Consider the following 15,550-nt stretch of genomic DNA (forward strand, 5'->3'; position numbering starts at 1 on the left):
TTTTCACTACACTGGGACCTCAAAGTGCTTTGCGGGTTATTGAAGGTACTCACATTCTAAAAAATGGTTCTTGTAAGATCTGTAAACTTGTAAGTGGTTCCTGGAGAATCTCTCTTGTACATGACAGTATCTAGAGGAACCCCCCAAAATTCTGCATGAAATGGGGATTTTTAGACTGATCATTTTGATGCTTTATAAGAATAGGCCAAAGTTTGGTTTGTGGTCCCTGCTATGTGAACACACATTTTAAAATCATGCACATGATTAGAAAAGGCTAAATGTTATTTTGAAAAATTCAGCAAGCTTTTAATTCTTTTATATTTATTAATATTGATATTATATTAATTGGAGACAAAACTATCATTCAATAACTATTCATTCCATAAATCCTAAATCACTGAAATCTTTTGAAAATGTAATGTTGTTGTGTTTTCCATTCAAACAAACTGCAGCTGCTCTGTGTGTTTATTGTGCAGTCTCGCCCTCCACAGTACTGTGGCGCTGTTGGCCCAATGTCGCAGCGTCAATGCATGTGGCGCTTTCGTTAGTAATATGTGTGTTTAACTTTTTCCAGCTCTGCGCAGACCGATCACCTTATGACAAAACGCATACGGCATTAGAATAGCATTTCTAAAGCATACAGGGCAGTCAGTTCACAAATAGCTCTCACTGTGCTTTGATGTCATACGCCGTTCCGTCTGCGATCAAACATCTGACTGGCACACACGAGGTGTACGAGTTTTCACCGGTGTCCTCTCGCGCCACAGGCGGGAATTCAAAATAACGGATGGCAACAACCTCTCGACTGTCCCATTGGAGGTAAGTAAAGTAAAAATATATAAATAACTGAAATATATTAACTATATACTATTTATACAAATGTGTACTCTGACACGTCTAATTGTATGGCCGTTTTTGGCTGTTTAAACCGTTTACTTATTTTATACAGTGTAGACAGCGCTTGTTTTAGCCGAGATGCTAACGAATATAAGTTAATGATGAAGCTTGTGGGGCTAACGTTAAATTGGTGTTAAATGACAAACAATGACTTTTAGCCACTTTTAGCTATTATGTTCACTTTTAGTGAATGTATAGCTCTTTTTTTTCTTGTTGTTTGTGTTGAATGGTTTCCCCACCCATGTTACATAAATTGCCTGTAATTAAATATTTTTATCATATTCAGTTCTGTTTTTATCCTTTTTCCTCAGAATTTTCAGTATTTTCCAGTTGAGTAGACAAAAAAAGTAAGTATTATATTTATTATGATATTTTTATTGTTATGTTATTTGTTATATTTGCACATGTAAAAACACTCACTGACTAGGGTTGTCACGGTACCATAAACATGTCTTACGATACTATACCAGCTGAAGTATCTCGATACCAAGTAGTATCACGATGCTGTGCCATATAATTCAAATCTATACACAAAAACACAGATTTAGATTGAACATTTTGTATTTACTATAGTAAACTGTATTATACTTTGCACTAGAATATGTTGTTGTATTAACTGTAGTAATTTGATAAATTGTAGCAAATACATTTACATTTAGTCATTTGTAAATACTGTAGTATACTTAAATATTTACTATGATAAGACTCAAAAACACTAGTATCTATGAGTTTTAGTAGTTTACTGTAGTAAATACTAAAGTACACTAGATCATTTTTCACGTAGGAACTAATTCAAATGTTGGACAAATTTAATTGATACAGCAGTCTTTATAAAGGGAAATATTAGGCTTACTTTAAATGCAGAACTAAAACGGCCAGTAGGTGGCGTCAATTTTCCACTGAGTTAGTGAATCATTTAACCAACTCGTTCAAATCGCCAATTTGAATCATCAACTCGCCCGAGACATTTAAAACACACATTCATTTAGGAGATAAACACCGCAAAAAGGCAGATGTAAGTGTTCAAATAAATATTAATGCGCATATGCAACATTAACTACGGTACTACGATACTACCGGTATTTTGAAGCTTTAGCATCGCGATGCTACCGTAGCACCGGAACACCGTGCAACCCTATCACTGACAATGAAAAAATCGGAATAAAGTGGATTGTTGATATAAATAGCCTACTGTACTCCTTAACCATAGACCAAAGCAGTGACTAACAGGCATTGTAATATTTTGTTTATTGTTACATTTGTAAACCAATTTGTGATGTGCTAAATGATTAAATGTAATGTTTTGAGACGTTATCTTAATCCCTCTTTTTTGTATCCATGTCTTATTCCCAGGGACACCCAAGGCCAACAGACCCAGCCCACCCTGATGCTCATCCTTGCACTGCCTGGGACACCTAAGGCCAACAGGCGCAGCTCCTGTTCTCTTTTTGCCATAAATACATATCTACTTTAGCAATACAAAATTGTGAAATGCACTATAGAAATTATTTTGACTTTGGATCCTAACACCACCTGGTAATAGCAGGAAACCCATTTGGAGAGAACAGCATTGTTTTTTTCTTGCTCGCAAGGATTTGCTTTTTGGCAAATTACAACTTTACCATGGGTGTAGGCCTTGCTATGAGAGACTACTTTTTTGCTGGACTTTTTTACAATTGTACATTTGTACAAAGTACCTGAAATATTTCTGTATTTATATTTAAAGTTAAGGCAGATTATTTGGTTAGTTTTGTTAAGATGTTGTTTTCATTTATAACAATATCACCAACACAGTATTAATTATACATTTGATTTCATGAATTTAGAATTGTAATGTACAATATTTACTATTTTGTGAATATTTATTCAATGTAAATTGTTGTTGTTTATCAATAAAATGTTTGCTTTGTATTTGCTTTTAGTAGTATTTCTGCATATTAAAATATTGTGAATAGCAAATATAAACTGTGAAATGGTGCCTTGAAGCACCCAAGATGGTTCCAGACCATTTTAATAAAAAGGATCCCCAAGAAGCCTTGAGGGTTCCTCAGAGAACCGCCCTTCGTGAAGTGGTGCCTTGAGTTTCCCCTGAGGGTTCCGCCGGTGTGGCAATGTGAAGAACCCCAAATGGTTCCTCAAAGAACCTTTCATTTTTACAGTGTGTCTTGTACAAGAGAGATTCTCCAGGAACCACTTACAAGTTTACAGATCTTACAAGAACCATTTTTTAAAATGTGATTACCTTCAATAACCCGCAAAGCACTTTGAGGTCCCAGTGTAGTGAAAAGGTGACTCCAGAACTTCACAACTGAATATGGGGTTATTCAAGGATCTTATAAGTTCCTGGAAGAACCACAAAGACTAAATGGTTCCACCAATAACCCTATTATGAGAAAAGGAGCTTTGAAGCACTTAAAATAAGGTTTAAGGTTCTTTGAGTACACAACAGGATATTTGAGGCACCTTTTATTTTTACAGTGTGGGTGCATGAGATAAGGGTTATCACTATAAAGTGTTCAATGTTTACACTTAGGAGTAATAATTTATCAACACCTCGAGTGACACTAACAGGGTGTTTGTATAAGAAACACGTTGGTCAGTGTTGGTTTAACACTAGCAAAGATAGACCTGTATGTTCACCTGGAAAGTTATCATTTTTACACCCATGGTGACAAATCTCCCAACATATTTTTGCTGTTAGCGTAAAATAGCATAAGAGAGATTCATTTTCATGGTTTGTTTTTTCTACATTTTTGCTGTCACACTATAGGACATGTGTGGTTTATTTGTCAACTACCCATATACACCTTTTATACTTAAACATTTTCCCTACTTGCTTTACCAAATTCACAAAAATGACCCACACACTAGCAGAGATTTAAGTAGACCTTTAGAGATCATCATCTAATCCAAGCACTAAATCTGTGTGTACCACTGCGGCCTTAACAGTTTAGTTCCCGAGGATATGGAGGGCACAACAATTTAATGAAGCAGCTAGTGAATCCATGCAAACAGACAAGCATGATATTTTCCCCACCAACATATAATAGTCATAATAAATGTCATAAACCAAAAACTAAATTTCTTCAAAGCAAACACATTATTATTTAAAGGTCACAACAGCGTGGCAGAGAAGACCAGGACACTATTTGGGTCTATCATATTTTGTCAGTGGGTGTCCAACTTTTCTCTTGATTACTGTTTATTTTAGAGTTTCTCGACAATATGCAAATTTCGTTCACTGGCTACATCCCATATCACTTATTTACATTTGCTTGGCACTGCTTGTCAACAGGAGGCAGAAACTTGTCTCAAGCAATCAGTCATGACTCATGAATCATTCTGAAAGCATATTACAGTTTGGGTAAAAGAAGCATGTGTGACAATTTAATAACAAATAAGAACTTCCTGTTCGTAAACACTTTACAGCTGAGGTCAAATGAGTACATATGAAATATGAGATCTGACACGCTATACCTGCGGCAATACAGACAATCATATCTGCAAACTAGCCGCTTTTCGGCGAAATTCGCCGCAGTCTGGCTTCAAAACAAACCACTCCACTGAGACTGCACTGCTATCGGTCACAGAAGCACTGCGGCTAGCCAATGGGGAATCTAAATCCTCGGTCCTGATTCTGCTAGACCTATCTGCAGCGTTTGACACTGTCAGTACTAGGGATGCAACAATACAGCTCACCCACGGTTCAATATGAACCTCGGTTTTTCACCCATGGTTCTCGGTTCGATTCGGTTGTGATGGCTTCGGCACATTAAAGTGTTTTTTCATTGTTTTATGCTTATGTGACAGGAACAGTAAAAACTTTTTTAACAAAACAATTTTACTGAAATTCTCTTTATTTTACTCGACTTATTTTATTGTCTTTAAGCAAAAATCAACTTGTACAACTTCCTGGTGTATTGAATAAATGTAAAGATTTACACTGGCGGCTCACAGCAGTTTTTGGTTTACTGTTCATCAACATGCCAGTAAAATAAGGTTTTGCACATCAGAGTATTTAAAATGACGTAATGCAAAACTTGCGATTGCTGTAATCGAAGTAAACGTGTGCTCAATGGGAAAGGCCAAAGATAATATATTAACAAGGTGCGCCACTGCCATTGCAATAAATTGGAAGAAATGCAATGCTAAATAGCTGCTTGGAGGCGCTCTTGCTATGACGTAAATAGCTGTCCGAAAGGCCGGTGAGTGGCATGACTTTCGTTAAACGGACTTTGGCATGGTGCTGTAGACGCTCTTTCTGCATGTGCTGAGAGCAACGCGAACGTGCTGCTTTCGTATGCAGTGTAAAAATACATTCTTGATGTGCCAAATTTGGACATTATCACAACGGGTATACAATAAAGCCAGCCCACGTCTGTTCGTCAGCATTATACTCAACAGCACATTGCTTCTCGTGTTGCAGGCAGTCTCGCCTCACTGCCCGACAACCATTTGCTATTAGATATTACTCGTGGGGATGCATTTATCTATCTCAGCATACAGACAAACACGGACAGAGCCAGTTCACAGTGTAATTAATCGCACAGAAAAATTTAAATGCAAAACCGTAAAACCGCAAATTCACTTACAACATATTGAGCCGTGGAGGTCGTACCGAATGGTTCAATATTATATTGAGTATTGTGGTATCCCTAGTCAATACTGCTAGCAACCCTGTCATCTCTAGGAATCTCGGGCACTCCTCTCCGCTGGTTCAAATTCTACCTCTCCGGCAGATCCTTCAGGGTGTCATGGAGGGGCTCACTTTCCACTGCTCACCACATGATCACTGGGGTCCCTCAGGGATCGGTGCTTGGACCGCTGCTATCGGAGTCATATTTGATGAACAGCTGTCCTTCAATGATCACATTGGTCATGCCGATATGCCTTATTTAACATTAGAAAGGTTAGACCCTATCTCACTGAGCATGCGGCACAACTCCTTGTCCAGGTCCTGGTAATCTCAAGGTTGGACTACTGCAATGCTCTCCTTGCTGGTCTTCCTGCAAAGGCTATCAAACCACTCCAGCTGCTTCAGAACGCAGCAGCACGCCTAGTCTTCCAACAGCCCAAAAGGGCTCATGTGACACCCCTTTTCATCTCTCTCCACTGGCTACCGGTTGAAGCCCGTAACAGATTCAAGTCACTAATGCTTGCCTACAGGACTATCACTGGATCTGCACCGGCATACTTTCACACCCTCCTACACCCCATCAAGAACCCTGCATTCAGCAAACGAGCGGCGTCTTGTATTGCCTTCTCAAAAGGGCAGTAATCACTTTCCCGCTCATTCTCCTTCACAACTCCTTCCTGGAGGAACAGTCTTCCTAACTCAGTCCGGTCAACCACATCTCGCACAACATTCAAGAAACTACTTAAAAACCATCTCTTCTGTGAATACTTGACAGACAAATGAGCAAAAAAGACTAACCCTCGTTCTTTCTCTCAACAGGTAGTGGTCTAGCATTTGTTGAAACTAGTAACTTTGTATTAGCACCTATTGTATTATTGCTCCTGTATGACATATCGCTTATTGCTCCCTGAACTCTCTGTAAGTCGCTTTGTATAAAAGCGTCTGCTAAATGACTAAATGTAAAAAACGAAAGTGCCTTAAACTGCAATTCATCGATTCGCTCCTAAAACTCACACTAAAATGGGGAACTTTACAGCAGAAAAAAACATGTTTACAGCCTGGTATAAAAAATGTTTTTGGTCTATATAGCTAGTTTTACCCTTCATGAGGTAAACATTGAGAGACAAGTGGTTTCAACAACCAGGCACCTCAGCTCCAACCACATCCCGCCTCTTTGCCCATTTTTGATTATTCAGGAGTGATACGGTGCTTAGATGGCGACGGCCGGCTCCGCTGACTTTAAGTTTAAAAACAGCTCCTCAGAAACCTATGGGTGACGTCACGGACAATACGTCCATGTTTTATACAGTCTATGGTTTTCACCCGGAGTGGGGGTGGTCCTTGGTGATTTATAAAATGTAAGTCCTCGGGTGCCATATTTTGAACATTCAATGCACAGATACAGTTAACATCATAGCATCAGGCGCGGATGCGGCAGGAAAAGCACGTTCTAAACATAATTTTTGCGCCTGTGTAAAGCATTGCTGAAAGGGACGAACGCGAAGTGTCATCTCGGTTAAAGAGAAAATGGCGTTGATATTTATTCAGTTCGCCCGTGTGATCGAAACGGCTGTCACGAGATACAGTTGCCAATCTCCCTTTCGAATTTCCACTTCTAGAGCTCTGCCCTAAGTGAGTAAGGCACTTGGGTGCGATTGATATTCGTCCGAAGTTTCAGTCGCAGAAGCTCTAGTTTACAGATGATATTTAATATTTATTTTAGAGACCGATCAATTTGCTTCATAATACATTTGTAACGAGAAAGGCGGGACAAGAGCCGTGAGGGCACGTTGCGAGGCTGGTGATGCGAGTGATAATGAGTGTCAGCTGCGCGTTGCACCGGTCTCTCATGGCTCTCGTCCCGCCTTCCTCGTTACAACATTAATCTGTCGTCAGGAGCCGCGCGGATTACTTTCTTTTGTTTACGGTTTCTGCTTTTTGAACTCTTAATATTTTTTTTCTTTTAGAGCTCTTATAACTCTTATAACTATAACTCTTATAACTCTTATAACTATAGCACTTTATCTCTCTTAAACATCAGTATCATAATAACTCTTAAACTCTTTAAACATTCCCGCACATTATTTTCTCAATCCTGCATGTTTTAAAATCGAAAACAAAACATCAGATGCGCAAGCGCTTGGCTTCCTATGGACACGCATCCTTTGTATTAGGAAAGACTTAGGAAGGTGCACCTCTCAGAAACGTAGACAAATAAATATCATTTTAGATGTTTAATTACGACTCGGAGCATTGGGATCGTGAGACGAAGGCAATGTACTTATATGAAAATTTCACATTCGACCAAAATCTATATTTTTCACTTCTTTTCCCTGTAGCTCAAAGTTAGACCATGCGCATTCCAACTTATTATGCCAGCAGCATGGGTCTTATTTGTGTATAAGCTTCACCTAGGTCATACATCATGTGATAAGTGCACTTGAAAAACCTGTGAAGGCCAAAAGACTAAAGAAATCAATTTTGACCAGCAAATTATGGCTGGTGTGACAGTTTTTTTTATTTGAAATAAATATTGTCTTTTTTCTTGTCAGAGTGTGCCAGAATGCATAGTTTAAATGTTAAAATAAAATAAAAAATTATTATGGGGAGGATTCCCCCAGACCCATCGCACCCCACCCAACAACCAACCCTAATGAATTGATGGAGCATAGTTATTTCAGGTATGAATGTTTCCATGTCATGTTATGGTGGCCATAGTATACTATGTGTAACACGTTCAAAAGAATAGGAAGGAAGAGGACGAGGTCGGTTGGACTGCTGCCGGCTTTTATTTGCACTGAATCTCACAGTCAGGTAATCAAACAAAACAAAACGCACAATCGTGCTTCAATAAATGTCCATAAGAATCTCTGTGTCGTTTCTCTCCTTCTTGTAACAGCCAGTCAGCAGTCCGTCTCCCATTTTGAGCATTGCGTCTAATTCCGTCTGAACCACTTTTTTCTTGTGCTCAGGTAAACGACAGGGCCGGCTGTGCACAACGACGCTTGCTCAGTTTCAATATGGTGCTGAATGAGATTCGTTCGACCGGGTAGAGGGGAAGAACACGTCTGCAACTTGGCCACGTCAGTGAGCTATGAGGGTGAGAGATGATCTCCCCCCGGGGCCAGAGCGAGAGATCGTGTTTTAGTGTTCACTTCTGGCCCAAGATCTTCCTCTCCACTCACTATCATCGCCAGCATCACTGACTCCGCCTCGCTCCATATTTTTAGGAGGTTGAGGTGGTAAATTTGACCCCCCTCTATCTGTTCACACGACCTCATAATCGAGATCTCCGACTTGCTGCGTGACCTCAAACGGTCCTTGCCACTTCGCAAGTAATTTGGAACTCGAAGTAGGGAGCAATACAAGCACTTTGGTACAAATTTTCGCAAATTGGTTCCCCTGTTATATAGCCGGCTTTGTTTGTGCTGGGCCTGTAACAAAATCTCCATAGACAGCTGCCCCAATGTGTGGAGTTTTGATCTTAGGTCCAGTACATACTGAATTTCGCTTTTACTTTGAGAAGGTCCGTCGTCCCAAGTTTCTTTCAGAACGTCTAAAACCCCTCGGGGCTGCCGTCCATAAAGAAGCTTGAAGGGGGAAAACCCCATGGAGGCTTGCGGGACCTCCCGCACATCGAATAAGAGGGGTTCCAACCATTTATCCCAATTTTTGGTGTCCTCGTGAACGAACTTACTAATCATGGTTTTCAACGTGCGATTAAATCGTTCCACCAGACCGTCCGTTTGTGGGTGAAAAACGCTGGTGCGAATCGACTTAATGCCCAACAACTCATATAGTTCGCGTAGCGTATGTGACATGAACGCCGTGCCTTGATCCGTGAGGATCTACCGGGGATCCCCACATGGTAAATTAGGTGAAATAGCGCATCCGCAACACGCTTGGCGGAGATGCTGCGGAGTGGCCTGGGGATATCGTGTTGTATAGTCCACCAGAACTAATGCAAAGCGATGTCCTCTTGCTGATCGTTCTAATGGCCCGATGAGGTCCATCCCAATTCTCTCGAAGGGGACCTGCATTAAGGGAAGAGGGCACAATGGCGCTTTTGGGGAGGCCGGCGGATTTACCAACTGACATTCCCGACAAGATGCGCAACACCTGAGCACGTTCTCACAAAAACAGCAACAGATGTGTGTGTATGTCTGCAATGTATGCAATATGTATAACCAGGGTTTGTGTCCTTGGTGACAAAATTCAGCAGAGCTCTGATCTCTTATCTACGCTATCATTTTTACTCCTAACTCGTCATTTCTTCAATTATTTTAAATACATAATCGGACAATTTGAACATTTTGAATGTGAATGTGTATATGGAATTTATTGCTATAAATATGCACATCCACACATTGAATCTGTACATCCTAAACACCACATATGCTTCATACACTCATGCACACAATGCAATGTGAACATTAGTACTTTGTGTGTTGGCATGATAAAAAAAAAACAAATAAGGCCAGTTCAGGTCCACAAAATAATTGCGCCCAGGGGTCTGTAACTTCGGTGTCAGGTGATTTGGAGTCATTTGGACTTCTATAGCACTTTTTAAAAAATCTAAGGGCTTTAAAGCACATTGCTTAAAACACTTTTTAAACTCTGCTTTTAACCCTGGGTAAAAATTATTTTAGCATCACTTTGATTTTGGGTTATGAAACCCTGCTTGGGGTTAGTATCACTTTTGCAGGGTTAAAAAGGTTTACACAAAAATTCTGCGATCATTTATTCTTCCACATGTCATTTAAAACTGTATATGACTCTTTCTTCTGTAGAACACAATTTCATTTTTGTATGATTTAACCCTTTAAATTGCTGTGCCAAAGGTAAAACAGCCAGCCAGTCATAAACTGCCTCAGGCTTGCCTCATAAAATATTAATGAGCTTTGTACAGTTATAGAAACTTTATCATCTAGAGAAATGCTAAAATCTGAGTCCATGACAAATATAAGTCCATTGGGTTCCCTTTAAATGTATAGAAAAAAGAAACTCAAGCTTGAGAAATGTGTGTTTACAGATAAAAGGTTTGAGTTAAGGAAGCTAAATTTCTTGTTACCCAGGAAAAATGCAGATGACATCAGCACCCTCTACTGGCCAGCTTCTTTACATCACACACCATTCACACATTGGGTTTTCATGTTTTATGGGAACTTTGCAATGATGTTATGATTTTTATACTGTACAAACTGTATAGTCTATGCCCTCACCCTACCTCTAAACCTAACCCTCACACAAACCTTTCAGCATTTCTACATGTTCAAAAAACAAAATTCCCTTGAAATGTAAAAAATATAGATTTAAAGCTCAGTTTTGCACTGGAAGGTGCCAATCATCCTCTCCAGCACCACTGGGCATTTTTCCACCATACTCCCAGCCACAGCCTCACACACTGGCAGACGGGTGCTAGATGATGCTGAGGAAGAATGTGAAAAACTGCTCTGATTCCATTGATTAGGAAGGATGTTATTAGACGCATTCAATCAAGATGTAATTCTCTTCCATCTAGACACCCACACCAGCTACATTACCAATGTCACAATGAAAAAATGCTCTGAACCTACAGCGGCAAATCAGACTCTATTAGAACAGACAATATTAAAAATGGATACAGCACGGATACAACGCAACTTCATATTCCAACAGCAATGCAATTCGAAATTTGCCAGTGTGAACATTTGACACCAATTTCTGGGCTTCCCAGATTCAACCATTTAAATGTAGCCTTTTAAAACCACATCACGTATTTGTGTGCGGCTATACACATGCAGGAATTTCAGCGAAAATCCAAATGACCTTATCGGCTGTCAGTCAAACTGAGCGGGCAGAATTGAGTTTGAGACCAAGAAAGATGCCTGGTTATTCCAACACCCATTTCAACATGAGATTTGGCATGAGATAATTTATCTACAGAAATGTCATCACATGTGTATGTGTCTGATGAGCAGTGACCCCCGAAAACATACACATGTGTACGTGACATAAGAAAACTGGGAGTTTTGTTGCCCTCCTTCCAAGACCTGTACGTGTCTTGTGTCAGGTAAAGGGCAGGCAGGATCATAAGGGACCCCTATTACCCTGCAGTCTGTTCAGGCTCTTACAGTACCTTTTGTAATACAGACTGATCAAAACAAAAACTGTCATACACCAGAACAGCTTTTTGCGTGCAATCATAAGATTTGACCATATATGATATTAATTACGTGACATTACATTATATTATACCATTACATTACATTACATAGTTGCTGTCTTTCTGAAACCTTATTTCATTTTTTTTGCCATAAATCATTATTAGTCACCCTTTATGATTGTCACTGGGTTTTTGCAAATATCTAACCATAACAAAGTATTAAAAAGTGCTTGTCAACTTTGACAACACAGTTTTTAATCGTTTAAACAGCACTGTGTTTTTCAATTTCCTGAAAAACAGCGAATATGGACATCCAAGGTTTGGGAAGGACAGTGACGATATTACAGTTACATTATTGTTACAATATATTGTACAGCCACAAAAAAAAAAAAAAGAGACGACAGCAGTATTGGGGATATGCCAACATCGTATCATTTTTGTCATTTTGTCCAGTTTGTCCTGTTTCAATAAATGTACATAAATAAGTGCAAATAAAAAGCAATATTTTCAGTTGCAATTTGGGTTAAAAAAGATATTTTGAGAAATGTCTGTGGTTTTGTCTCTATACAATGGAATGCAATGGAGACCAGTGCTGTTTGGTTACCAATGCTTAAGTAAAGCTTTACTTAAGTAAAACTCGTAACTGCTAGATTTTATAATTGTAATTAAAAGCATAATTCTCCCAAAACTAAAAATCATGTTTCACTCTCATGTAATTTCAAACCTCTATGACTTTATTCTTGGCAGAACACAGAAGAAAATACTTAAACACTGGTAACCTAACAGCGCTGGTCCTCGTTGAGTTCCATTGTATGGTGACAAAACCTTTTCTAAAAATATCTTAAAGATAGAACCCTAAACAGGTTTTGAACAACATGAGGGTAAATAAATAATTACAGGATTTTTATTTTTGGGCAAATTAACCCTTTAATACTTACCTTTGTAGTTTGGACAACAAGCACAACAAGTATTAAATTGTTAACTAAAAGCATCAATGCACTGATGGTTAAAACAGATTTTTTTTCCATTATTTTCATACATTTAAACGGAATAAACCTTAAACTTTGTTCAAACCTTTAAGTCAATATGCGTGGACTACCCACATACACTAAACACCATGTAATGGTTCATCTATCTTTGCCATCACACTCAGTCACATAAATTCAACACAAACATCAGTCATGAACACACATGGCCGGTGTGGAATGTTGTAGTCTCCATCCCTCCTCCCTATCTTCTTAGCTACGTTACCATAGAAACACACAGCAACTGGACCTAGCCATAGCCGTGACTTGCATACGCATAGTCATTCATTTATGCATTTATATATACTGTATATTCATCATGTGTCAGCAGTCATGGTCATGCAAGTGTATTCATAAGATCACGCCTCCAACGTGAATGTTTTATAATGCAACAGTTCCCTGCATCTGTTCACGCAGAGGATGGAGGTAACTGATGAAAATAAACCGCACATGCAGTATTTACCTTGCCTCACCTTATCTGCCATTTATGTGAACAGGCACTGAGAAAGCCATCATGTCCAAAGCATAAGAACTGTATTCATCAGAGAGTCCAGCGGCCAATCAGGATTTAAAAAGGACATGATTACCGCATGACTACAAAACATTCATTTCTGGTTTTGTCTAAAAGAGCTTTTGGTATCTACTAGAGTTTTAAAACTAGAGATTCTAAAAGTGGTCTTTACCAGCTTCTTACAGTTCCAGCTTCACACTGAGATGCTTCCTAAATAGTACTAATGGAATCCTCATCTATGCTGGGCTTTTACTTGCTGCTTTCCTTCATTACTCATTCCAAGGCAGCCATTTTAAAACATTACATATTATATATGTTATTATAGGAATAGGTCACCAAAATATGGAAATTCTCTCTTAATTTACTCATCCTAGATGTCCAATATATGACTGTATATATTTGAATAGAAAAAAATGTATGGCTAATTTAGAACAATTTATATTCATTTATTTAATATTTAAATTTAACAGTTTCATATAATAACAGTAATTTTACAGGTAGGCCTACTTGAATCCTATTTTTATGTCGAAGTAACACAAAGGGTGTTGTAGCGAGGAAACCAAAAAGTTCACCCTGACCACATCCTCGACATATCGTCCGCGTTGCTGTGGGAGACCCCGGCCCGATGTACTACCTTGAAGTGGAAGTCGTGGAGCGCTAGGAACCACCTGGTCACCCGGGCGTTGGTCTCCTTGGCCTTGGCCATCCACTGAAGGGGCGCGTGGTTGGTGACCAGGGAGAAACTCCGTCCTAGGAGGTAATACCTCAGCTCCAGGACTGCCCACTTGATGGCCAGGGCATCCTTTTCTACCGTGGCATAGCGGTTTTCAGCTGGGGTTAGCTTCCGACTGATGAAAACCACGGGATGTTCTTCTCCTTCCTTGGTTTGGGACAGGACCACCCCAGGCCGATGTCGGAAGCATCGGTCTGGAGGATGAAGGGGCAGCCGAAATAGGGGGCGTGCAGCACTGGAAACGACGACAGCCTTTTCTTCAGTGTCTGGAAGGCCTTTTCTGCCTCGGGGCTCCATATCATCTTCTCCGGTTGCTCCTTTTTGGTCAGGTCGGTCAGGGGGCTGGCTAGGGAAGAGAAGTTAGGAATAAAGCACCTATAATATCCCGCTAGCCCCAGAAAAGCCCGTACCTGGGTCTTGTTGGTAGGTCACGGGGTGTTCCGGACAGCCTCGACTTTTTTCATCTGGGGTTGTATTAGCCCTCGGCCGACAGGTACTGGGCTTCCGCGAGCCCCAGATGGCACTTTTTGGGGTCAGCCCCGCTCGTCTAAGTTCGAGCAGCACTCTCCGCAACCGGTCGAGGTGGTCCTCCCAGCTCCCGGAGTGGATGACAACATCATCGATGTAGGCCGCTGCGTAGTAGTGGTGGGGCCTGAGGAGGACATCCATAATTCGTTGGAAGGTCGCCGGTGCTCCGTGTAACCTGAACGGCAGCACTCGGTACTGCCAATGTCCCGAGGGGCTGCTGAAAGCTGTCTTTTCTCGGGCCGCTAGGGACAGTGGCACCTGCCAGTACCCCTTCGTGAGATCCAGGGTGGATATAAACCGGGCCTTCCCGAGTCGGTCTAGGAGTTTGTCCACCCGGGGCATGGGGTATCTGTCGAACGTGGAAACTTCATTTCCGAAACAGTCTCCGGAAGTCGTTACAGAAGCGGAGAGTGCCGTCGGGTTTGGGAACGATGGGGCTGGACCAGGGGCTGCGGGAGGGCTCGATGACCTTGAGCTCCTTCATCTGGTCAATCTCTTCCTCTATAGCCAATCGACGTGGCCGCTGCCGCACCGCGACTCCGGGGGGGGGGGGTGCGGATCTCATGGTGGATGACTTTTGTACGCCCGGGTTTCTCACAGAACACATCCTTGAACTGACGGACCAGGGAGTTGAGGTCGGCTTTCTGTAGGGGGGACAGCTGTTCTCCCATCTGTACCACTGGGGCTTCTTTCTCTGCAAAAGTGGCCATCTGGGCTTGGGGCATGATCCACCTCTTCAGGAGATTCACGTGGTACAGCTGTTCCCCCTTCCGTCGTCCCAGCTGACGGATTCGATAGTTGACCAGCCCAATCCTTTCAACGACTGTGTAGGGTCCCTTCCACGAGGCCAGGAACTTGGAGGTAGCCGAGGGGGTGAGTAGCAACACCCTGTCTCCAGGTGAAAACTCTCGGGGTTGGGCAGGCGTCATACAGGCGGCGTTGGGCGCGCTGGGCCTCGGCCAGCTGGGCCAACTCCACTGCCTCCACTAATTCCCGGTAAGACGCGGGGTCCCTCATGCTAACCGGTCCCCTGAAGCTTTTCGGTAGGGCCCGCAGTAGGCGGTCGATGACCACC

General features: G+C 41.2%; 1 protein-coding gene across 2 annotated transcripts in view; it reads right to left on the minus strand.

Annotated features, from left to right (window-relative positions):
• LOC130568899 (zinc transporter ZIP11-like) overlaps window positions 1-15,550 on the minus strand; it is a 205,775-nt gene that overhangs the window by 69,430 nt on the left and 120,795 nt on the right. The gene's annotated exons all lie outside the window — the stretch shown is intronic.

This window comes from Triplophysa rosa, linkage group LG18 (genome assembly GCF_024868665.1).
Source record: "Triplophysa rosa linkage group LG18, Trosa_1v2, whole genome shotgun sequence".
In the NCBI taxonomy this organism is placed as follows: Eukaryota; Metazoa; Chordata; class Actinopteri; order Cypriniformes; family Nemacheilidae; genus Triplophysa; species Triplophysa rosa.